This window comes from Balaenoptera musculus, chromosome 17, assembly GCF_009873245.2.
Source record: "Balaenoptera musculus isolate JJ_BM4_2016_0621 chromosome 17, mBalMus1.pri.v3, whole genome shotgun sequence".
In the NCBI taxonomy this organism is placed as follows: Eukaryota; Metazoa; Chordata; class Mammalia; order Artiodactyla; family Balaenopteridae; genus Balaenoptera; species Balaenoptera musculus.
This window is the reverse complement of record NC_045801.1, coordinates 67169124-67193517: the sequence shown is the minus strand read 5'-3', so window position 1 is coordinate 67193517 and position 24394 is coordinate 67169124. Positions and strand designations below refer to the sequence as shown.

The 24394-nt window shown below is 38.8% G+C and overlaps 1 protein-coding gene across 2 annotated transcripts in view; it reads left to right on the top strand.

Moving 5' to 3' along the window:
- PREX2 (phosphatidylinositol-3,4,5-trisphosphate dependent Rac exchange factor 2) overlaps positions 1-24394 on the top strand; it is a 287018-nt gene that overhangs the window by 219650 nt on the left and 42974 nt on the right. The gene's annotated exons all lie outside the window — the stretch shown is intronic.

Here is a 24394-nt window from a genome sequence, read left to right as displayed (position 1 = left end):
TTTTCTTTAAAGAAAGTTTCAAAAAGCCAAAATATATTTTATGTAACAAATAGAAGGAAGATAGACATTTTATTTATGTTAACAAGGAATGCTACACATATATCAATCTCAGAGTCATATATTTGAACAATTTTTTCAACTGAGAATTGTCTGGCCAGAAACATGTATGTGTTTTGGCCATTCCCATGATAGCGCCTCTGTGAAATATGTCACTTCTCTCTACCTCTGGAGGGAAAAAAAGTGAGTATGTTCTCCTGGCATGAGACAGATATGAAGAATGGCATGGACTTACTACCATTTCATGTCTTTACAACTATCCAACAGCATAAGAAAGTAAAGAACAGCAGGACATCAGCCTTTCGATCCAATCTGCCGTCCTAGGCACGTTCCCAAGCAAAACTTGGGTCCCCTTGCCTAATCCACAGTAAAGCCAATCCACTGACACTGGGTTGTGGTCAAGGAGAATCAAGGAGAGTTCAGCATTTTATGCAGTCACCAAGCAAGGAGTCCAGGCAGCTAATTCTCAAAAGGCCCGAACTCCCCGATGGCTCTCACAGACAGGTTTTTGAAGGTAGGGTGAGGGAGAGGCTTGCAGGGTGTGTGATCAGCTTGTGGACATTCTTCTGATTGGTTGGTGGTGAGGTAATTGGGAGTCGACATCATCAGCCTTCTGGTTCCAACCTGTCTGGGGTCTAGTGCTTGTGCTTGTGGTCAGCATACAGTGAAGTTCTTCCACCTGGAGGGGGTTTCAGTATCTGCAAAACAGCTTAAGGATATGGCTCAGAGTATTCTCTGTAGCTCTTGAGGAGCTAAAGACCCTTGACTTTATTTAATGGCTAAACAATTTTTATTTTGTCTTGCTTGGCTGTTTTCCTTTGTTTCTGCATTTTCTCACTTCTCTGATTAAATTTATTCTTTGGAACTTGGGGAAGGCCTTGGAGGCCTTTTCTACAAGCAAGAGGCAGATGGTGGACATGGTGGGGGGCAGGAGTCTGTCCCCCAAAGGCCCTATAGGGTCCTGCTCCATTACAGGCACATCTTCCACCCCATCTCTTTCTTCCCTCAGAGTCTTCAATTCATAACACACTGTTTCCCGTTCCTTGTTTTGATAGCAAACAGTATACCCACGTTTGAAACAGAAAATTTTGCTTCTGTTGACGAGGGGCTGTGGAAACTACCTTAAATCAACAAGAGTATGAACTTAGTAAAATCTGAGAGAGAGCCAGAGAGACAGAGACAGAATATCAATTAAAATACAGATAATGCCTTTGTCCTTCAATTGTTTCTCTTTATAAAGCTGCAGATTTTAGAGTTATTCTTTTTTAATTAACTGGAAACATTCCAGATGCATAGTTATCTCCTCTAGAGCGGTTTTACATTTGCTTTCCATCCTATCTTTCAGCCGAATTCCATTTTTTATAACTTAAGATACAACCACATTTCTGTTTCTCTAAGACTAGCTGTAAACTAAATATGTATATTCATTTTATTTCTGTTTTCAGATTAGGAGTATGGAGTTTTCAGAGTTGTACTTTTTTTTTTTTTTTTTTTTTACGTGGGAAGTGATTCTTCAGTAGAAGGAGAAAACAACTAAATCTACAAAGAATTTGAATTTGTTTACAATGCTTAAAAGTGTACTAGGTTTCTTTCCTATATCTGACATATATAAAGGATCTATATTTACAAAATAGAATTATACTTAAGTGTCATATTCTTGCACAATATAAAATTAAAGGAATTGCTGGATACTTGTATTTGACAAACCCTTCACCCCCACCAAGTATCAGGGACATGAATGAATTATTTGAGGAAGTGACTCTTTCTCTGAAAGAGAAGTTGGGGTTACAGTGTTTAAGGGAGAGGAGATGGGAGATAAAGTTGTGGGGAAGGGGGTATTTTCCAGCAGAGAGAATAGTATGTATGAAAATCCTAAAGGGGGGAGGAGAAAGATGAAGTGTTCCAGAGGCTGGAATTCAGGAGAAAGAGGGGCATGAAACAAATGTAGGAACAGAATCAATATGCCCTCGTTTACCATCAGCTCTTCCTCAGCTTCTTTCAACCCAGTTCATTTAGGACACACTCCAGCCCTATTTCCGTGTGCCGAAAGAGTGTAATTATTTAGGACCCATCTCAAAATTGTCTTCCTGTAGGAAGCCTTCTGGTATAGCCTCATCTGGAATTACTTGGGTTTCTTCCTTAAAACTCTTTGAAAGCCTCTTTGTTTTCATTTGTTTGATTTTGACTTGTGGGCTATTTACCTGCCTGTGTATATATGAGGGCAGCCAGGTCCTAGTTCCCCACTGTGTTTGGTACATAGTAAGTACCGTAAAAATAGTTGAATTGAATTGGAAATCAGATTAATTGCAATGTATTGGTCTTCTTTGTGTGGGATATTTTTTTGAATTTATTCCAGTATCCAGTCTGCTTCATTTTCTATTCAGAAAATTCTGGGCCATTTGAAGGGTACAGATGCTGAGTCTGTTGGAGACCTCTCCCGAGAAAATTCATCAGCGTAGCCAAGGTTCATACATTTCACATGAGACAAGATCAGACAAAGCTGAAATTATAGTGGCACTTTTGAGAGCAACATATCTCTTCTTTATTTGAAAAATGCTGTAATTCCATTAAGCGTTGCCACCATTACTTTCTGAAAATATGATATAGTTGCCTATGTATTTATGCATGTAATCTCATTTAATTATCTGGACTGTACTTATTTCTGTCTGAATTCAAACTAATTCGTTTGCCCTTGAGAAGTTGTAATTATGTCTAATATTTATTTTACTTTTACATTAAAGGAATTTTTAATTCAATTTTTAGATAAGGGCAACAAATGAGATTAGAATGACTTAACTCTGAGTTTTCACATTTTTGTGATAAGTCCATTGTGATGATGTTTATCAAGGATGAATAAATTTTCTGGCTGACAAATTGAAGCAAGTAAAATCATCTTCAATAAGAAACATTTGAAGAGAATTACCTCTCTGCAAGCTAAGGAAAGCTATTGTTTTCACCAAAGCAAAGGGAAGATCAAAGTACCTTATGTTCAGAATTTCCCAAGGGATAAATTAGAGCTGGAAGTATCAAAGAGAAAATAAGCACACCCTGAAGAATCAGTTAGAGAAATACACTCTGTGAGGAAAAATGGTCCCTGCTTATGGAAGCAAGGCTGATTCTTATTTTTAACTCTGCTGACTTTTCTAGCTGATCATGAGGACAGTCAGTCTTTAAAAAATATATTCAAAGCATCCTAGTCAAGCTCTTTCAGTGAATTTTTTTCCTATTGCTTTTGTTCAGTTCCTTTTTGCTGACATTTCAAACTTCTTTGGTTTGGTGGATGGACCATAGAAAGTGAGTGAATCACAAATTATCCTTTCAAAACTTTACCCCTTCACCAGTCAGGAAATTTAGCTTGGGCCCAGAGCTTTTGATAGAAAAGACAAAATTGTAACTTAGAAGAAATTAATATGGATTTATTGAAAATCATAATTTATGTGAAGAGTAAGAGCCTTATGTTTCTAAATTAGCTGTCTAGTTATATAGACCACCCAACTTCAACTGAGGGCAAAGTTCTGTCTTACATAGGTTCAAGTTTGTGAAGTTCTGTCGGTCATTCAGGAAGAAAATCAAACACATCTTTGCTTGGCTTCTGGTAATTTCAGCCAGAAGGACTTTAGTTTCCGTTGCTTTAACCAATTCCTTCCCATCTTTCTTGGTACACCTCAAAATCCATCCTCCCTGAGAGGTCTTCCACCTCCCTAAGGCGAGTCTTTTTCCTTATTTTCCCTTTATAGGCATCTGTTATAACATTTACCACATTATGCTTTATATTCTTTTTATATGTATCTGTTTCTCCTTTTCACCTTGTCTTTCTCTTTTTGGTTTACCCATTGCTGATAAGGTATCTGTTAATAGGTGATTAATGAATGCTTGTATGTAGATGATTTGGGGCAACCAAACCAGAACACAGCACATAAACAGTGGTGGGGTCCTGACTGACATCATGATGATTTTCGACAGAACGTCTGGTGAATGGTGTGGGCTCTGATGTCAGTATTGAATGGGTTTGGAAATATTCCTATGTTTCAGCAGTATTTATTGTGCACCTGTATGCAAGTGCAGGAATGTGTACAGTATTGGGGATACAGAGATGAGTTAGACAACATGACCTTGTGAATCTGAAAGGGGAGGAAGAGTTGATGTGGTGAACAGGTAATTTTGAAATTCTCTGCTAACCACCATGGTGGTTACAGGATGCCCAGGGAGTGTAGAAGGGGAGCACTTAGGAGAGACCAAGGACGGGGGAGTTCAGACAGATGACTGCTGGTGGGAGAGATGCAGGACAGGAGAGGCTGTTTCAGTGGGAGGGAGTGATAAGAGCAAAGGCATTGCAGAACCGTGACAGGTGAGGAGGGGCAGAAGGGAGGCAGGAGCGGGGTGGGCAGGAGCAGGCCACGGGGGACCTCGGACGCCCGCTGGCTGAGGAGCTTAGGCTGAAGCCTGTAGGTGAGACTATTCACTTGTGAGTTCTAAGTGGCGAGGGAGCAAAACATCTTTAACGGAGCAGCCTGGGGATACCACTGAGGGCCAGTTAGGGGTGAGGACAAGACTAGGGTCAGAAAGACTGATTAGGAAGCTATGAAAATAGTTCAGGCAAGTGCCAATAAAAACCCTGTGCAGGTAGAAATGGAGATGGAGAAGAAGGCATAGATTTTAGAAATATATGAGAACTAGGGGAAAAAATCTTCTCCACTAAATACATGGTATGTTGAGAGGGAGACAGAGACATACTGGTTTGGGTGCCTGGATTATTCTCTGATATCGTGAGGAAACAAGCGGAGAAGCTCCTTTGGGGTTGTAGTGCAAGATACTGAATTGAATTGGATTTGAGATGTGAGACTGACATCCAAGAGTCTCTGTCCAGTAGGCTGGAGTCACTCCCATAGAGGTCAGACATAGCTAAAGCCAAAATAAGGCATGAAACTTCCCAGGTGGTAACACCTCACATACAGAGAGGGTCGGTGAATTGCTCAAATGCAGGCATCTGGCAGTGATGACACCAAGCCTCTCAAACTAGCTATTTCCAGCTCCACAGCTCTCACTTTTTTTTTTTTTTAACATCTTTATTGGCGTATAATTGCTTTACAGTGTTGTGTTAGTTTCTGCTGTATAACAAGTGAATCAGCTATATGTATACATGTATCCCCATATCTCCTCCCTGTTGCGTCTCCCTCCCACCCTCCCTATCCCACCCCTCTAGGTGGTCACAAAGCACCAAGCTGATCTCCCTGTCACAGCACTCACTTTTATTACAGCACTCCACTACTTCTCTGAAGTAGGGAATGATCCCAGTATTAATGTGTTTGGCTTGGGGAAGTGATTTAATGCAACTTTAATCACTTACAATAAAAGCGTTAAGTACAACACAAATATATAAAATCTTCTTTGAAAATAATGGGAATTTCAAAGGACAAGGAAGCATTCTGATCTGTTGTCTCTGAAAAGGGGTAGTTTCATAGCTGTAGAACTAGAAAAGAAGCTATGACAAAGACCAGAGTAGAAGTAAAAGGGGGCTGAAAGAGTTGGAGTGTTATTGTTACTTGGAAATGAAAGAAATTATGTCTGGAGTCTGACTGTGAATCAAACTCACTAATGTATTTTTTTTGCCCTCATATTGAAGGCACCTCATAGGATATTACACGTTGTCAGGGAAGGGGAATTCATGTGCATACATTTTACATGTCATCAGCATGCATTATCAGCCATGGTCTTTGCATCAAATCCCAAAATAAAGTATTGAAATATATACTAAGTAATATTAGATATAATAATATAATTTAATTATATAATAATGATACACTATAATTAAATATAAAACATTTTAATAGAATAAAAGTGAACTCAATAGGATATTTTCTTTTAAGTCTAGTCAATATTAAGACATGTTCATCATGCAAAATTAAAAACCTACAGTTCTGTCCCATTCATAGTGTATTTCATACAATTGTGTACACATTAATAAGTTAAAAGCTTCTTAGAGGTGCTTCCATTGATATAAACTTTGAACTTCCTCTTGATACTTGAGAAATCAGTGAAGTCAGATGTAACACCAGACACATTCAGAAAACACAGTGAGAAAAAAAATGAACAAATCCCTTCCTTGTCTGAAGGAGAAGCATTTTTAGTAGATCTAATGTGATGCTCATTGCATTTCTTATGAGCTAAGTAAGAAAAAACAGAAATATGCTTAATAGACCAAGTGACATTTAGGTTGTGGGAATATTTTGTTTTCAGTTGGTTTAGAATTTGTACAGTGATATAAATGAGAAAAACCGGAAGCTTAATGATCTGGAATTGCCTGCTGCAGTAATATACTAGAGGAGGGAAAGGTGGTCACACTTGGATTCCAGTCCCCACTCTTGCGTTGACTAGTGGTCTGACTTGCGGCAATTTCTCAATATCCCTGAGCCTTGATTTCCTTATTTGTCCTTTGGAGCTAGTGATGCTTCATAGGCTGACAGGAGTGTTAGCTGAGAGGAGGTTTGTACAGTCCTCAGCATTTGCCTAGCATAAGGAGTAGCTGATCACAAAGACTTGTACCTGAAGGTGAGCTTCATGGATGGTGGATTTTGTGGGTTTCCTGCAGGGCAACTTACTTGGAGAATAAAATTAGTATCAAGGGCTTCCCAGGGTACTCAGTGTTGGAGCAGGTGACCTCACTGCCCAGTGGGGAAGACAGAGGGCATCTGCATAAAATAACTCTTCAAGATGGAGCTGGAAGAGTTTTATTTGTGCACAGAGATACTCCTGAAAGCAACCTAGATACTTCATTCGATTTCACACCAGAAAAACTATAAAAGAGGCAATTGTGAAAAACTATCCAGAAGGGTGCACAGCCCCAGCTATGCTTCCAGGCCTGGATTTAGCCCAAAGACAGAAACGGTGCTTGCCCAACTGCTACGAGCAAAGCAGAAGAAGGCTTCCACGTACCTCCAAGGACAGTATTAGAAGCAGTAACTTTTTATACAATTTGTAATAAAAGCTAAATGGAAGGTATCACATTTAGCTCTGCTCTACTATACCTTGAATGCTCCCAGATTCTTTGGGCAATTAGTAGAGAATTGCCATTGAGGTCATTTTTGTTATTTTGCAATCAAAATTAAAGTTATGAGTGAAACAGTGATTCCCCATATTCAACATCTTTATGTATACTTTGAACAAACACTGCATATACCAATATTTAAAGTTTTAAATGTGAGAAATGAGTAGTTTCTTGTTTGGTAACTAATATAGGTTGGGATGGCAGCCTAGCTTACAGAGGAAAATGCGCCTCTAAACTCTTTCTATGCTTGTTTTAATAACCCATAACCCTCCTAATAGAAGAAAACCAGTCTCACAGAGATATATATTCACAGGAAGGGAAGATTTAAACGCAATTTCTTAACAAAAATTCAATGAAATTGTATTGTCATCCATAAATTATGGATGAATTCTACCAATTTGATTTCTCTCATTTAGTTAATTATATTAAGCTATCAATTTTTAAAATTCTGATTGACAAAGTGACAGTAGAGGTAAGTTGTAAATAAAAACACATGTTTATGTTTGATTTCAGTTTTTATACCCTTTTGGTTTATGGTTGAGAAACCTTCAGATATCACTTATCGCCCTGTAGCCCTCCTGTGTGTGACTCTTCTGCAGCTCACGCCATGCACGACTTACTGGACTGATCAATTTCCTATTCAATAACAAAAGTACTGTTAATTATTTGCATGTTGAGGCAATATAAATTGTTATGCAATTTCTGAATTCTTGGGAACAAGTTCTTAAGTCTGAGAACCACATTTTGAGAGGGACTAAGCTAGACGACATAGGCTAGAATTTAAAGTAAACAGTTGCTGGTGAGAGAGGTCGCTTTGGTCTTTCATATATGTGTGCGTGTTCCCTAAACAGAGGTGGAAATTGGAAGGTGAACCGAGATCAGATTCTGAAGCGGGGAGGGCAAGCTTGTCTCATGTCTGGGTGAAGAAATGTCTTTGAAAACCACATAGGGAACAGGGCTGCATATAGTAGAAAAGCAGATGTGGGAAGAGCCAGCATTAGGAGTTGCTGTTTTCCCACACAGAAAGCCTTCTGGAGTCGGGTTTTTCAGACTTTCACCAGGGGAGGAAGACAGATTCACACCACCCCTCGTGTGTGCTAGAGTGCAAGCTCCCTGAGGGAAGGAGCTTTGTCTCTGCTCATTGACGCATTCCTAAAACAGAACATGGCTTTATACCTAAGTAGATGCTGAAAGAGTATTGAAGTAATTGAATGAAAGTATTAAGAACATGCCCTCATATCCATAGTGCAGGGTTAGTATTTCTTATTACTCTCAAGTCCCTGTTGTTGAATGCTACAAGGATTTCAGGAAGGTTAGACAGATTTACAGTGGTTTATCAACAATCAGGACAATGGAAAAATCTTTTAAGTCTTACATCATTTGCCTCTTCGTTTATATCTAAAGCAACATAGAGGAATCCATGATAAATAAAGGGTGAGGCACCCTCTCCCTCCTTCTCCTCCTTCCTCCCCCTTCCCTCCCTGTCCCCCCCCCCATGTCTGTCCCTCTCTTCTCTATCACCTCCTCCCCCTCTTGTTCCTTCTTTACCTTTTCATTCACTCATTCATTCATTCAACTGTTGTTTAGATCTGCTGAGTCATCACCCAACTGCCGTTTCTCACGCCTTCCCCTCTCTGGAGGGAATTAAGAAGCTTTGCAGAGACTTAAATTCCATGATCTAAATGGACAACTTCTATTCTCACTCCTAAATTTTCCTTGTGCCTTAAAGACCCTTCATTTCCTTTGCCTAGTACCTGTTTTTTTTTTTAACATCTTTATTGGAGTAGAATTGCTTTACAATGGTGTGTTAGTTTCTGCTTTATAACAAAGTGAATCAGTTATACATATACATATGTTCCCATATCTCTTCCCTCTTGCATCTCCCTCCCACCCTCCCTAGCCCACCCCTCTAGATGGTCACAAAGCACCAAGCTGATCTCCCTGTGCTATGCGGCTGCTTCCCACTATCTATTTTACGTTTGGTAGTGTATATATGTCCATGCCACTCTCTCACTTTGTCACAGCTTACCCCTCCCCCTCCCCATATCCTCAAGTCCATTCTCTAGTAGGTGTGTGTCTTTATTCCCGTCTTACCACTAGGTTCTTCATGACCTTTTTTTTTTTTTCCTTAGATTCCATATATATGTGTTAGCATACGGTATTTCTTTTTCTCTTTCTGACTTACTTCACTATTTGTCCTAATGCGTTCACTGATGTGCTTTTCTAACACTCTGCTAATGACCCTTTTTAGACCACTCATCACGCTGGATTGTAATTACCTATTTATTGTCCTCGCTCTCAAATATAAATTCTTTGCAGGTAAATACTGTCTTTTTTTCACCTTTTATCCCGGTGCCTGACACTGTGCCTGGCTTGTAAAGTATTTGTTTATTAAACACATAAGTAAACACACAAATATGGAGCTTAGAGATGCACAGATTTGAGTCCCTAAGAGGAAAAAAAGATGACCCAGGAGAGGGTTCAGAGGCAGAATAGTGAGGTGAGGCAGAATCAGATGCTGAAGGGGCAGGTTAGGAAGAGGAGCCCGTGGAAGAGGCAGAAAGGCAAGGTTAAGGAATTGTGTGGGAACCGACAAGGCACCAGGCCAATGTCAAAAGACTTAGCGGATAGAGAATGTGAAGGAGTGGATGATCAAGAGTGCATCTGTAAGAAGAGATTCAGAAAATAACACCTGGAAAATGTCCACTGGATTTGGCCAGTACAAATAACTTCATTGGCATTAATAGGGAGAACGGTGTGAGTAGTGTGATGGGTGGAGATCTGACTGCAGTCAGCTAAGGGGAGTGGTTCAGAGGTTTGGAAGGAGAATTACCGAGGTAGACTTTTTTGGGAGAAATTTTGACTGGAAGAGGAAGGACGTTATTGGACAGTGTCTAAAAGATACATGGATAGGTGAAGACGTACTTACTTTTTTATTAACTTTTTATTTTATATTGGAGTAGAGTTGATCAACAATGTTGTGTGAGTTTCAGGTGTACCGCAAAGTGATTCAGTTATACATATACATGCATCTATTCTTTTTCAAATTCTTTTCCCATTTAGGTTGTTACATAATATTGAGCAGCGTTCCCTGTGCTATATAGTAGGTCCTTGTTTGTTATCCTTTTTAAATATAGCAGTGTGTACATGTCAATCGCAAACTCCCTAACTATCCCTCCCCGCCACTTTCCCGCCCTGGTAACCATAAGTTCGTTCTCTAAGTCCGTGAGTCTGCTTCTGTTTTCTAAATAAGTTCATTTGTATCATTTATTTTTATTTTTAAATTTCTTTTTAGATTCCGCATAGAAGCGATATCATACAATATTTCTCTTTCTCTGTCTGACTTACTTCACTCAGTTTACATTTTTATTAGAATGCACTTGATCAAACTTACAGTTCTTTGCAGGAAGGACTCAGTAGTGGACAAGATGATTTCTTGTCTATCCGTACCGATTTTCACTTTTCCTTAATTATTTACTTAATGATTCATTTAACAAATATTTACTGAGCAACTGCTTTGACTCAGGCAATATTCTAGGTGCCAGGCATACAGTGGTAACATGATGTAGCCCCTGCCCTCACAGAGATCATGTTTAATTCCAAATAGTTCTTTAAAACTTACCTGTGATCTGTTTGCTCATCTGAGGAATGAAATTACAAAAAAAGAGTCCCAAGGGACCTTCAATTTCTTAATGTATTTTCACTTACCATACTCACTATTTCTAAATTCTGCTAATGACATATTTCAAATGTCTGTATGTCAGTATTTCTAGTCATATTACAATTTCCCAAGCCTTCCCTCTGAAGCAGATGTGTGCAGTTTTTTATGAGATGAGACTCATTTTTGAATTGTCTGCCTTAATATCTTAGAAGACAGTGATAGTTCCACACTGCTTCAGCAGATCTTAACTAAACACTTTCAAAGTTTAAAATAGGGCAGTGACCTAGTTTATCTTTTTCAGACAGTTAATTTTTTTCCATTTTAAGTAAGGTTCATAAGCAAAACAGTGAGAGTGTGTGTTTGTTTTGTGATGGAGAAAATTTACTATGCTTGGCAATATTTTTCTTGACCAACAGCTATTATTTGTGATAGATGATTTCTAATACTTTTGGACACAGACTCTTTCTTGAAAGAAGACACTTTCTTCTTGGAAATGGTTTAGACCTGTTATTCAGCAGGAATTTTAGGAAAGTTAATTATTCGTTTATTTATTCAACCAAAATGTATTGAATACTCACAGTGTGCATGGCACTGTATAAGGTGATAAAGTAATAAAGGTACACTGTACATTGTCTCTGTCTACAAGGTGCTTATAGTTTAGTGGGGGAAAGAAACATGTAAACAAAGCCTTTCAGGACACAACAATAGGTACTGATGTGTAGGGATGCAGTAGGTGCTGGGGTCCATGGAAGAGCCACTGATTCTGAAGATCCTTAGGAAGTTTGAGAGAGATGGTGTTAAAGATGGGTCTTAAAGAAGGAATAATAGTGGGGTAGTGACAGCAGCAAGATAGTAGTTTAGTAGTTTCCAATGCTCCTCCCCTCACAAAAACATTAATTTGAACAACTATCTATGAATAAAAATGACTTCATAAGAGCTAAGGATTCTGGGTGAAGGATTACAGCACCTGAATGGAGCACATAAATAAGAAAGAATGCATTGAAGAGGATAGGAGAGGCCATTTTACAGTATCCCCATCACCCCTCCCTCATGTCTGGCCAGCCCAGTGTGGAGAGAGGCACCCTCCTCCTGGGGGAAGGAGAGTGACGTGAGCACCCATCTTCCCTGTGGACCCCAGCACCAGTCTAGCCCCCATGGCCCCAGGATCCAGGTGGGCTCCTGCAGACCCAGGTACCAGGCTGGTCCCTGTAGATCCAAACACCACGCCTGTCTACTTGCTGACCCAGGCACGAGACCTGCCTGCCTGCAGATTCCACCAGATGGCTCCAGCAGAATTTCTGTGTGGACTGACTGGTGACAAGCTTTTCCTGCTGAAGCCAGTCAGTAAAGACTGGGAGAGTTGCCTCCTACTTCAGATGCACAGACACCAGCACAAGAGCACAAGGTTCATGAGTAATCACGGAAACATGTCATCACCAAAGGAAAGAAAAGCTTCAATAACTGACTCTAAAAAAATGGAGATCTATAAACCTCCTGACAAAGAATTCAGAATGATTCTCAAAGAAATACAGTGAAATATAAGAAAACACAGACAACTAAATTAGGAAAACAGTGAATGAACAAAATGAGATGTCCAACAAAGAAATAGAAACCATTTAAAAAACCCAAACAGAAATCCTCAAGTTGAGGAATACAATGACTGAACTGCAGAATTTAATAGAGAACTTCAACAACAAATTCAACCAAGCAGAAGAAAAAAATCAGTGAACTTGAAGACAGGGTATTTGAAATTATCCAGTCAGAGGAACAAAAAGAAAAAAAAGAGGAAAACAGTGAAGAAAGCTTACATGAATTATGGGATACCATTAAGAGAAACAACCTACACATTACTGGAGCCCCAGAAAGAGAAGAGAGGAAGAAAGGGGCAGAACGCTTTTTTAAAGAAATAATAGCTGATAACTTCCCAAATCTGGGTAGGAATTTGGACATCCAAGTTCATGAATTTATAGGTCTCCAAAAAGTTTCAACCCAGGCAGTTCTTCTCCAAGACTTATTATAATAAAATTGTCTAAAATCAAAGACAAAGAGAGAATTTTTAAAACAGCAAAGGAAAAAAATTGCTCAGTTACAAGAGAACCCCCATGAAGCTATCAGCAGATTTCTTAGCAGAAACCTTATGGCCAAGGCCGAGTGAGATGAACCTGGAGGACATTATGCTCCGTGGAATAAGCCAGACAGAGAAAAACAAATACCATATGATCTCACTTATATGTGGAATCTGGAAAAAAAAAAGAAGAAGAAGAAGAAGTTGAACTCACAGAAACAGAGTAGAATAGGCAGGTGGGGGAAATAGGACGATGTTGGTCAGAGGGTACAAATTTGCAGTTATGTAGGATGAATGAGTCTAGAGAGCTTATGTACTGGCATGTTGTCTATACTTAATGATACTGTATTGAACCCTGGAAGTATGCTAAGAGAGTAGAATCCAGGAAATTTTACATACACAAAAAATGGTAACTGTGTGAGATAATGATATGCTAATGAGCTTGACTCTAGTACTCATTTCATTATGTGTTTCAGATCATCTTATTGTGTACCTTAAATATATACAATTTTTATTTAAAAATTTAAAAAATGTTAAGTGATGAATAAAAATGATGATAATGATTGCTAATATTGAGTAATTTGCTATGTGTCAGGTATTGTAGTAAGGGCCTTGGATTTTGCCACTTAAAGGAAATCACAGCTTTTTATAGGTTCTAGTGTAAAAGTATAATAGCCAAGAGTTAGGCATTTAACATCTAAATGTGATAGTACTTAATCATGTTTATTTTTGTCTTTTCTTATTTAGAACTGAACAAGAATTTTGCTGTATCATTTCTGCTAGTCATTTAGCAGAAATTATTTATAAATTCATTTATAGGTAAAACAGCATTCCTGTGAGTCTTGCAAGAGACCTTATGAATATTTTTCTCTTAATCATAGTTGTCTTTCACCAAAGAGGGAATATTGAAACGCCCTTCCTCCCTATTTTTAAGTTCTTATGATTGTTAAATCCTTTAAGTATTGTGCTTCAGTGTTAATTGAGATGTAGCCTAATATTTATAAACTTAAGAAGAACCCTTCCTACAGAGTTCTTTTTCAAATGTGCATAATAATTATTTTATCTATTTTAAAAATTAAGATATTTAATATATTTCTTTTTCTCTGTTAGGTCACACATACATTTAGTTGCTTGACAGTGTGGAAACCCCAATTCCTTTATAGCTCTCATGAAATAAAACTCAATTCAGTTCAATACTACATCAAGTATTAGTTGCAGGCTATGAGTCAGGCACTGTCTTGGGTATGGGATCACAAAATTTTTTAAAATGGGGCAAGATAGGGTCAGGGGATAAAGAGGTACAAACTATCATGTATATAATAAATAAGCTACAAGGATATATTGTACAACACAGGGAATATAGCCAATATTTTATAATAACTCTAAATGGAATATAACCTTTAAAAATTGTCAATCACTGTGTTGTACACCTGTAACATATAATTTGTACATCCACTATATCACAATTTTAAAAAAGCATGAACATTAAAAAAATTGATCCTTACTCAAAAATAAGGGTCTCGGACTTCCCTGGTGGTGCAGTGGTTAAGAATCTGCCTGCCAATGCAGGGGACACGGGTTCGAGCCCTGGTCTGGGAAGATCCCACATGCTGCGGAGCAACTAAGCCCGTGCGCCACAACTACCGAGCTTTCACTCTAGAGTCTGCGAGCCACAACTACTGAGCCCGCAGGCCACAACTACTGAGCCTGCAGGCCACAACTACTGAAGCCCACGAGCCTAGAGCCCGTGCTCCACAACAAGAGAAGCCACCGCAATGAGAAGCCCGTGCACCACAAGGAAGAGTAGCCCCCACTCGCAGCAACTAGAGAAAGCCCGCGCACAGCAATGAAGACCCAACGCAGCCAAAAATAAATAAATAAATAAATTTTTATTAAAAAAAAAAAAAAAAACACCTAGAGGGGTGGGGTAGGGAGGGTGAGAGGGAGATGCAAGAGGGAGGGGATATGGGGATTATATGTATACATATAGCTGATTCACTTTGTTTTACAGCAGAAACTAACACAACATTGTAAAGCAATTCTACTCCAATAAAAATGTTAAAAGAAAAAAGGGTCTCTGCCCCCTGAGAGTATGCAATTTAGCAGAGTGGACAGAATGAGTGCAACTTGGTGTCATATAGTGAGATAAATTTGTTTCAGTGGGGAAGTTCTCAAGGAGATGTCGTTTTTGAGCAGGGTGTTGCAGGATCAGTGGAATTTTGCCAAGCAGAAGAGGTGAGAGGCCATTCCAGGCAGAGAGAGTAACACGAGAGAAGGTGGAGAGATTTTCATGTGGATGGTATGTTAGAGGACTCGAACTTGAACATGGCAGGCTGAAGAGGTGAGAGATGGGACGGGAAGTTTGTTGCTGAATTGTTAAGAGAGGCCTTGAATACCCCAGGTGTAGACTTTGGGTGCTGGGAGAATTTGAAGGTCTTTAAGCAAGTTAATGAAATGCTCATATCTATGCTTTATAAAGGTAATTTTGAAGGCCGACTGGAGTCAAGTAAGGAATACACAGAAAGACGTGGAGAAGGCACTGACCTGTCAACATCTTGTCAGTTGAGCTGTTATAAGACTTTTACGAGTTTAAACCTAAAAAAGCATCCTTTAATATGGGCATGCCACACTTTCTGGAGACATAATTTTTATTAAATTAAATAGAATTAGTTTAAAAATAGAAATATTCCTTGACTTTACTGTTTTTCCTGGGTGTAATGAGATTTTTAAAAATATAATTAAACTTTATTCTTGGGAGGGATTTCTTATTTTTACGGATTTGCTTTTTCTGTCCATTTTCACGAAGATTGTGTTTTGTAATGGCTGGGCATGGTGTTGCCATTGGGAAATCTGTTTATATGCAGAATTTTAACAGTAGACGGTGCCTGTGGTGGTATGTACGTGTTGCAGGTGCAGGAAAGGAATATCACCCTAAAAGACTCATGAAAAGAGGAGCAAAATTCCTCGTGGAGTAAAGGAGGGTTTGGGAAGCAGAGAAGAGGATTTTAATCCAGTCAACTCACTGAGTGAAGGTTGTCAAAAAGGAGAAGAGTGAAATTGGGTTATCAACAGCAGTAGGGAGGAGTGGGGTACGTCTCCACTATCTCTGACACCATAATTCTGTTTTCGGGGCCTAAGAGAAATCTCAGAGGAATTTTTTTTTTTTTTATAATGTGAGAAAGTATTGCTCTCTGTGGTCACACATATTGTCTTGTTAACCTTTCAGGAATTTTTTTCCCTGACACTCAAGTAGAAATGGAGCTGTTAATTGATAACAGGCACTTTTGTAACAACACCTATAACCCTAGGTGCTCTGTTTTTGACAAGCCAAAAGACAAATTTATCCAAGCAAATCCAAGTTTATCTCATTATTCAGAGTTTATCTTCATGTAACTTTCAATAAAGCCTATTCCAGAGAAGTCAGGCTAATGTTTATGGGCACAGAAGGTGGGTGGGATGAAGGGACAAATCAACATTCTCCTACCTACTTACTCGTCATGTATTCTTTGCCCATATGTAGGCACAGGTTGAACCTGTCTGGTGATTCTCCTTTATACAGAAGATCTGTGTATCTTAATGAGATTTTCTGTGGAATTTTTTTTTCCTAACTTAAGTGCTATGATAGTCAAATGCAGTTTAACAGTAATACTCAACGAAATAGTCACACCTGTAGTCGACTGCTGTACCACCGTAATAATGGCATATATAATCATATCTATGACTAATATCCATAATTGACCATTGTCATAGCTCCTTTTTGAAACGCAGAGTAAATGCTAAAATCCCAAAGCTACCTGATACAGTTTAGAATATTTAGGGGTAGGACATGATATTAGGAGAAGTATATATGAGTCTGGCCAAGTGAGAAATTTCCATAAATTATTTAGAGATGATCTCATAAGCAATGATCTGGAGAAGAAACAAGAATATAGCAGAGACCTGAGCTGAATACTATAGTTGTTCCTCCTTATTTATAAAACACCAGTGGCTCTTATGCCTTAATCACCTATCTTAGAAATTGGATATCCTCCAGCATGCCCAGAAAAAGCAAAAAGAAGTGCCAAATGAGATTGCCAAATGCCAATCACTTTTGTCATTGATTTAACCTCTGAGTATCTCCTATGACAAAATTAATATGTTTAAATTTTATATCAGGCTGTTGTGTGGTCTCTCTTTATGTAAAAACCTGACCATTCCTGGAGCATCAGCCTGACCCTGTAGAGCTATGACCCTAATTCTTTCCTTGTTGGAGAAATCATTTTCCTAATTCTTGTTAGTATCAATACATTAACTTGCATAACTCTCCGTAAACTAATCTCGATGTTCTCCAAACTCATTTTCTTTCTCTCCTGGCAAACATCGATTCCCTATGTCCATTACCATGGTCTTGTTATGAATGCTGAACTAGTCTTTTCATTTCTAGGGTCTCTTGCAGCTCTAATTTCCCTAAATTATCTTATGGGTCATGTACCTCTTTCCATTTATTCTTTCTTTTTGAGCAGTAGCAAAGTTTTTACTGTGCAGTGCTTCTCTACTGCTTAACAAATTCATTACGATTCCTTAGTTTGGTATTTAATTTCCTCACAACATGGATCCAGCCCACTTGCCCAGCACTTTCTCTCCCTGCCTTATATGAACCTGCTCTTTGGCCAACTTGGCTCCAACCGTTGCTCTTTCTGTTCTGTTGTTTATGGTGTTTCCTCCACTTGAAATGCTGTTTTCCCATTTTGACCTGTCCCATCCATCCGTCAAAATCCAACTCATGTACCATATTCTTATGTGGCCTTCCTTCTTCCTCACGTGGGTATATCCCAATAACTTTCTGTACCTTTTAACATACCTTTCACTTTCTGCCCTGCATTCTAGATACCTGTATATTTGTCTTTGCTGCTAGATTGTATGAGGTATTTTCCCAAGATTTGTTCCATTGTAATTACTATTTAATTTGGATATATCTATACCACTATTTATTGTAACATGACATTATCACCTCTTTCATTGGTGTTTTATTCTATAGGGACTAAATGGAAAATATCATAATATATCCATTTTATATGGCAGGGTTCATTTACAAGTTGTGACAACAAAGCCTGATGTATGCCTGCATGAAAGGAAACTTACTGTTCCTCCTACATAAAGTAGCAGGAGTGCTTTCAAAATGGTCTTAATAAGATTTGCTGTATTGAGACAAAGAACCATGACTTCATTCTTACTAACCTCAGAAACATAATAAACCACAGTCAGTTTTGGCATTAATCCAGTTTTACCATTAACTCTCTTGTAAATTTTGATTAAGGGGTATTGCAGGACTTTTGTAATTAAGGGAAGTGCATTAGAAATTTATTCCCTGTGGGAATTTATTTGTCATATTCTGAAAAATACTGAAGTTCTATGAGTGCTTGTAAACCTTAGGGATGGTAAAATACACGGCTGAACAACCATTTTTCTGAGGGGGGGTACCCAAAATTAGTTGAAGGCTCAAGTCCAAATTTTTATTTTAACAAATAATTGATTGAATTAAAATATTTCTTGGCTGTGTAAATTTCACAGGAGTCACAAAGAAGCCGTTTTTCATGGTTCTATTCTCTAGATGTCATCAGCCCATAGATATATTTTATAATAATTTGTTGCTTTCTATAATCATGGATTAACAAATATTAACTACTCACACAAGTCTGGATCAGCCAATATATTTAACTCTGAATTTGTTAGGCTTTTATCTTCTAAAAGCATTTTGAAGGGTGCAGTTATATCATTAGATGCTTTTTCTATTTTAGTTTTGCTCTATAGCAGCTTAGAAAAGACAAGATTCTTTCTGAATAAGGGTTTAACTTGATGTGAGCATTTATACATTTTAAATCTATAAAAATTTTTAATTTTAGTTTTCTGTTGGCTCGCTTCATCAAACATGTTTTTTTTTCTTTAAAGATTTTGTCCCAAGGAAAATTTGAAGATTTCTTCCAAGTCAGTTTAAGTGACTATAGCAGAATTAGATCAACATGATCCTGCTTTTAACTGGGCTGAATCAGTGACAACTTTTTTTTTTTAAAGGAACATCTCTTTCAGAAAGTAGGAAGAGTGCTCAGTGTGGCCTGCTGTAGTGGTAGGTTTCTACAGTGAAGTTTTCCTCAGGTGGTGTTGATGATATGGCCTGCTTTTACAGAATATATTTCTTCCCAATCTGTTCAAGGTATAGGAGAACTGCAGTTTTTACAACCAGTGCACCTGATTAAGCCATTTAACTGACACTCTCCTTTTCTTTAACCTAAAAACGTTCTCTTCTTTTTAGACTTGAACTCTGTGCACTGATCATGGAATTATGTAGATTCCAAATATCTGCTTTAATTTTCATTTTTTACATGTATCATAAAATATTCTAGATGACCTCAGGGGAAAGCAGGAGGTTTTGGCCTTATTTTACTCCTGGCTATGGATAAAAATGTTCCCAGAGTCCCCTCCTACTGTGCACACATGAATAGTGATTATTATTGTCTATTGCATGAGTCCTATTTCCTTACCACAGTACTGAGCACTTCATATGCATTGATTCATCTTCAACATTATGCTACCTATATATTAGACAATTTTACTCTCCATTGTAAAAATGAGGGACTTGAGGCCACGTGAGGCTAAATAATTTGTCCATGGACTTGCATACTCTTTTTAACCACATGACTTTCTCTACCAAGCACACTTGAGGAAAGGCGTGAGGACATCTGATCGGTATTCTCTCTGTGGGTTCCAGCTGCGAAGCACCCTCTCTGTTCCAAGCATATATAGCAATGCTAGACAAAAGATGAAAACAGAAAATGCAAGAGTCGCAGCTGAGCTCATAATTTATCATCTCACTGGTCCACAAATGGAATGGAAATTCAAGTGCTGATTTGTAATCTGTGTTGAGGCCTCTGGCCTCCTGAGCTCTGCAGGTGGACTCGGGGCCGGTACAACTTGTGCAGGGAAATGAGAAATTAAAGTCATCCTACACTAGGTGGAGATCCAGAGCGAGCCTCACTCTGAAACCAGGTTGTAGAAAAGGGCCCTTCTACTTCTGAGCAAGGATGCAAACTCCGGAGACTATCACTTTTGTAGACGTTAAGGTGGCAAGAGAAAGACAACACGGCTGTTAAACTAAGAACTGAACCAAATCACTCGCTGGTTCAGTGACGTGACTGGTAATAATCCAGATGTCGGGACAATGTAATACTCAAATCACCAATATGAAACTGATTACAGATGGGTAATTCTGGGCACAAAATGAGCACAGAATCATTTGTAAGAAAAAGATGATGAGAGCTATTGGATGGAGCTGTTTCAAAGCACTAAATAAAACTAAACAAAACATCTTCCATACTCCAATAAAGACGTTAAAAAAAAAAAATCCTCCCACTTCACATGAGCTTGCGGAACAAAACTCCAAAGCACATGAGGAAGCCTAAAGCTACAAAAGAACCAAGGAAAATGGCCATTGAAATAAACTTGACCCAGAAGAAATTAAAATATTGAGACACCATGGCAAAGTATATTTTGGATGCTCAAAATATAAACAAAGGATTGCCATTCATGAAGAAGGTAGAAAATCCTGCAATAAAAATAGTCAATTATTTATTTACAAATATTTATTAAGATCAAACTATGTTCTACACACTGTTATAGGTGCTAGAGATGCAGCAATGAGCAGAAGTAAATCAAATCCATATCCACATAGAGAGTTTACATTCTTGTGGGGAGTTTTACCTTTTAGTTGCAGAAATGAAATAAGAATAGGCAGAAATCTTGGAAATGAAAAAGATAGTCATTGAAATAAAATTCCCAGTAGAGGGGCTTCCCTGGTGGTGCAGTGGTTGAGAATCTGTCTGCCGATGCAGGGGACACGGGTTCGAGCCCTGGTCTGGGAAGATCCCACATGCCGCGGAGCAACTGGGCCCGTGAGCCACAGCTACTGAGCCTGCGCGTCTGGAGCCTGTGCTCCGCAACAAGAGAGGCCACGATAGTGAGGGGCCCGCGCACCGCAATGAAGAGTGGCCCCCGCTTGCCGCAACTGGAGAAGGCCCTTGCACAGAAACGGAGACCCAACACAAGCCAAAAATAAAATAAATAAATAATTTTAAAAAAAAATTCCCAGTAGAAAGGATAAACTCTAGATTGGCAAAGACAGGGTTTTTTCATTTGGAAGATATTATTTAGGAAATCACCAAAATTGCAGTAATGGGGAAATAAGATCTTAAAAGAAAGTGTACGTGTGTGTGTGTGTGTGTGTGTGTGTGTGTGTGTGTGTGTGTGTGTGTGTGTGTGAGAGAGAGAGAGAGAGAAAATGGATGAGATTATGGGGAAAGATGATACCTGAGATTATTTTAGAATTGAAGACAAGACTCCTTAAATTGAAAGTACAATCTAAGGACCTATCTGGATAAATAAAAATAAATCATCACCTAAACACTTTGTGGTAAAACTTCAGAACATTGAGGATAAAAACAAAATCTTAACCTATCAGAGAAAAAATATGGACTATCCCCCAAAGACAACTTAATTGAGAGCAGACACCAAGAGCAATATTGTGGGGAAAAATTCACTGTCAATCTAGATTCTAGAATTATTTTTTAATTAATTAATTTATTTATTTATGGCTGTGTTGGGTCTTAGTTTCTGTGCGAGGGCTTTCTCTAGTTGCGGCGAGCGGGGGCCACTCTTCATCGCGGTGCGCGGGCCTCTCACTATCGTGGCCTCTCTTGTTGCGGAGCACAGGCTCCAGACGCGCAGGCTCAGTAATTGTGGCTCACGGGCCTAGTTGCTCCGCGGCATGTGGGATCTTCCCAGATCAGGGCTCGAACCCGTGTCCCCTGCATTGGCAGGCGGATACTCAACCACTGTGCCACCAGGGAAGCCCTAGATTCTAGAATTTTATTCCAGAGTATACCACTGACAGACACGGATCAAAAATATTAATTGAATAATGAACTTGAAAAACTGAATATTCTTGAGGAAGCAAGTGTAGAAAGAAAGTGTGGATTTAAAAAAAAATAAAGAGGAATAGAAACTTCTAAATGTCATCAAATTTAACTCTTGCTATAAAAAGTAATAACAAATTTCTATGTTAAAAAAAAAAGGTGAGACTTGGGAATTCCCTGGCGGTCCAGTAGTTAGGACTCCGAGCTTTCACTGCTGAGGGCGTGGGTTCAATCCCTAGTCGGGGAACTAAGATCCCACAAGCCATGAGGCACAGCCAAAAAAAAAAACAAATGTGACTGCTCAAAAGTAAGAAATATGAGAAGGCTATAAAAGAAGAAGAAATACAGATGGATGACAATATGTGCAAATTGAAAATGACAACACCAAAGGTTGAAATTCTAATGCCATCAACGTGAACAAGGATATGGAACAATGATCACACCTGTTCCTTGGTGCCTCCACTTGGACCAGCTGTGTGGGTGACCTTGTAAAGCATGGAAGTGACAAATGCCAGCTTCTGGGTGGTGTTAACCCTGGGAGGGGAGAGTCTGGAACAATGGGTGTGGACAAGTGTGATAACAAGGGATCACCTGTATCTGTAAGGTTTCATTCCTTTAAAAGGGGAAGCAAACGTGCAAAATACTAATTTGTTAAAGCATGGAGGTGCGTACATGGGTTTTCATAGCATCAGCCTAAATACGTACCTGTATAATTGAAGTGAAAAGACACTCAGAGCTTTCAGGAGAGCCTGAATTTTTATGCACAGCAGTAAAATTTATAAAATAGCCTGTCTTCTGGTAATGAGGGCCTTTAGTTAAAACCCAACTCTATCAGGACCTATCAGGCCATACAGAGTCTACCCCCTCTGGCTTCTCTACGTTGCTCATTTATTCCAATAGCTTCAACCTCATTGCATGTTTCTGTACTTCACACAATTCGAGCTCATTTCCTCTCCTCTTAACAGCAATCCTCTTACATTGTTGTTATCTCCTTCTGAGACTGGGGAAAATCTAGACCATTTTAAGATGTATCAAATTCCTTTGATCTTCCTCTCAATCCAGTACTCTTAGTAGCTGCTGATGCAACCTTCTGAGTGGAACTGTATTTTGATGGCACGTGATGGATGTTCCACTTTGCAGGGGTTCTTGTCATGGTTCCAATTGTCCTGAGCCAGGCACTGCCTGGGTTTGCTGTAGTCCCCAGACTCCTGTCAGCATTATATGCTCAGGAGCGGTAGGTAGCTCTGGGATCCGGGCTGAGGGAATAATTCATCCCTGCTGTGGACTCTTCTTCGCCACATCTTCCTACCAAGCACAGTTGAGGAAAGGCATAGGGACATCTGATCAAGGTATCTCTGTGGATTCCAGGTTTGAGGCACCACCTCTGTTTCAAGATGCTACATGGAAATCTCCTAGGAGTTCAGAATGCTTTGGATGCTGAACTGTTGTAAAATTTCTGTTGTAGTTTGAATTTGTGTTTGAGAGATGAACAGACCTTCTCAGTGAGAATGTGCATAATTTACATTTTGGAAGTTAGAAGAAGTTAAAGCTTTCCTAATTTAAAGTGTGAATTTTGATTAATCCATGCTACTTTAGCTTAAGAAGACAAAAAAACAAGCTGCATTACTGCTAGCTACTTCTAGTAATTGGAATAGCAGTGTGTGTGTGTGTGTGTGTGTGTGTGTGTGTGTGTGTGTGTGTGTGTCTCTAGTGGGACTCAGAATACCAGTGCTGGGCATGGAGTTCTCCCTCACTGATTTACTGATTATGCCCATTGCTACTCATGCATTGGATAATGATCCACCAATAGTTTGAGGTCCTAAAAGGTGCTCTGAAACACCAGTCTAATGAGTTTTATTTCAATATCTAGTCTGACAATCATTCTAATATTATTTTGGTATATCAATGTTAAGTGTTGACAGCTTTAAAATAATTTCACTTCATTAAAAACATACTCACTTAAATATAACTTAAATGTCCTTTCTTCATGGGTCATTCTCTTACAATTTCTGTTTAGTATTGAGCTAATAGCTAAACGAACTCAGCAATAATTCTTTGGAAATCACATTTAATTATTGCAGGCCACTAGGATTCCTCCTAGTGTATTAAAATAGTTGTTGTCGTATTGCATCCTGGTGACCAAAAAGAGCCAGTGTATCTTCAAAGAGGGTTTTACTTCCAATCTGAACATAGCTTAGTGGCTGAAAGAATCCAACTAAGCAGTCTGTTTAAAATTTGTGTTTTGAGTATCATTTTCATAATCTGACATTTGCACAGTAAGTAAAAACTGGATGTTTTTCAGTAGTCATAAGAAAATATCTTTTTTCAACTTTTATAATAATATTAATGACTGTAAATATCAATGAGCACTTAATCTGTACTGTGTACCATCCTAAGCATTTTATTTGCGCTGACTTCATCTTCTTGGTCACCTTGTGAAGTAGAAACTAATGTGATCCCCAAATTGCAAAAGAGGAAATTGAGACACACACAAATTAAGTAATCTCTCTAAAGCCATGCAATAAGTAATGGAGCTGATGGTAGGTTTAATCATTTTTTTCTGAGTGGAAGACTTTTTTGCAGTCCCACTCATCCTAGCACTCAACACTTTGTCTATTCAT